At 39.8% G+C, this 2,309-nt stretch overlaps 1 long non-coding RNA gene across 1 annotated transcript in view; it reads right to left on the minus strand.

Moving 5' to 3' along the window:
* The window catches only part of LOC117961367, a 17,784-nt gene that overhangs the window by 12,288 nt on the left and 3,187 nt on the right, over positions 1-2,309 (minus strand). Inside the window, exon 2 of the long non-coding RNA XR_004660391.1 lies at positions 1,876-1,878. This is a non-coding gene — a long non-coding RNA (uncharacterized LOC117961367). The remainder of the gene's footprint in view (positions 1-1,875; positions 1,879-2,309) is intronic.

Genomic DNA, 2,309 nt, shown 5'->3' on the forward strand with positions numbered 1-2,309 from the left:
CCCCCCCCCCCCCCACCCCATTTCAAATTGCAACTCAAGACACTATAAATAGACACAAATCTATTTAAAACTGCATTGCTCTGCTGCTTTCTGCTGTTGTTATTGGTGGATCCTAAGAACAATAAGAAGAGTCTTCCAATCTGAGAGCTTAAAATGATGTAGGGACACCGCTAGCACAATAACAATACATCTTTAACATTATAGAGCTTGTCAGATGAATTCTGCATAGCGAATCAATTCACTTTTAGATGTTGGAATTATTCAGCAAGTGGGTACTTACTAAGTGATAACCACCCAAGGATCCAACTGATCCATGAGACTCTATATCCATAAAAGAAGACTTTCTAATGCAGATTAACAATGAGAGTAGAAAGGACTTATTAAAGACTATAAACATATAGCATGTGCAGTAACAGGGGTCAGAGGAGATATATGAAGTTTCTGCAAACTCTGTTATTCCTGTTCTGACTAGAGCCTAAAACACACTAAAAACAAAAATACAAACTTCAGAAATAAAACTTAAAGTCCTTTGAACAAAAATACATTAACAAAAAAATAACCAGTTTTGCCAACAGGGACATTGTAGAGCGTCCTCTGGTGGACAGACTCAGCAACGCCATCACTAACAGGGACGTTGTAGAGCGTCTCCTGGTGGACAGACTCAGCAACACCATCACTAACAGGGACGTTGTAGAGCGTCTCCTGGTGGACAGACTATGCAACGCCATCACTAACAGGGACGTTGTAGAGCGTCCTCTGGTGGACAGACTAAGCAAGGCAATCACTATCTAATCCTTTGCGGTGATCACAGTCCTAGCATGAACTGGGGGGGGGGGGGGGGTTCCCGATATCTTAAATCACTTCTGGGACCAGAGTCGTTTTAAAAGGCGGGTGATCACCGTTGAGCCCTTTTGCTGCGTTCAGCTTCCCTACGTTTTGTCGCGCAAAAGAGGCATACAATATTCAGCATGCTTTAAACGCAGATTAATATATCAGATTGTTGTATTTTCCAACTGACTGCAATTAAATTAGTCCTCGGTGATTAAATCTGACTGCTCAAAGTAATCCCAGAGAGAGGAAAAAACACAACCTAATTAATAATTGTATCATTTATCCCGTGGCTATGTTGATTACAAATTGCTTGAGAGCTCCTGAACACATGCAGTGTGTTTTCTATATGAATAACTGGCTCAGTGAGGACCAGTCCCTGTTAATGTGCTTAAGCAGGCCTTTGAATCGACTGTGAACCCTGAGAAGTGATGACATGTCAGAAAATAAGCTCAGGCCTCTTACTATATAAAATATTCATAATTTGTTTGGTGCCAATAATACCTGTTAGCAGCAAATAATCTTCAGTCCTGTATATTCCTTCAATGGAATATTTATGACCTAATTTGAAAATTAAGTGGAGATTTCCAGAATGGAATCCATATTTGACAAAATTGTCAGGGCTGAAGGGAAACAGCATGGAAATAAACAACCACCACGCTGTTCTTCTTTGTGAAAGATTACTAGTGTTCCCATTGGATTGTTTTTCCCACTGTGCTGCTATTTTTGTCTTAATAACACGAATAAGCACTTATGAGGCTATGGGTGCTGCATAAGTATCAGTATCAACACCACCATTTTCCTTGATGATAACAAATTGCTACTTTCCCCCAGCGTGAGGACAGGCTTTCACTGATTTGTCTCTCTCGTGGAACAGCGTGTACTCGGTAACCTCATTACCAATTTAATCTGCCGGCTTCCTCATTGTGTCACACATTTGGTACACACACTACCGCTTCAAGTGCCCAAAATACATTAGGATGGACCAAAATACCTAAAAAGAGATACATTTATAAATCCACCTCACATTTCATTTGACCTCCTTACAGCCTTTTCACTCCACTTCCACTCTACGTGTTGCCATTCAAAAGCAATTAAAACACTTTGACTTTAAAGGTGATATGACATGGTGCTATTATATAGACCTTAGTGGTCCCTAATACTGTATCTGAAGTCTCCTTATATAGACCTTAGTGGTCCCTAATACTGTATCTGAAGTCTCTTTATATAGACCTTAGTGGTCCCTAATACTGTATCTGAAGTCTCTTTTATATAGACCTTAGTGGTCCCCTAATACTGTATCTGAAGTCTCTTTTATATAGACCTTAGTGGTCCCCTAATACTGTATCTGAAGTCTTTTTTATAGACCTTAGTGGTCCCTAATACTGTATCTGAAGTCTCTATATATAGACCTTAGTTGTCCCCTAATACTGTATCTGAAGTCTCTTTTATATAGACCTTAGTGGTCCCTAATACTGTAT

Source organism: Etheostoma cragini, chromosome 18, assembly GCF_013103735.1.
Source record: "Etheostoma cragini isolate CJK2018 chromosome 18, CSU_Ecrag_1.0, whole genome shotgun sequence".
Taxonomy (NCBI): domain Eukaryota; kingdom Metazoa; phylum Chordata; class Actinopteri; order Perciformes; family Percidae; genus Etheostoma; species Etheostoma cragini.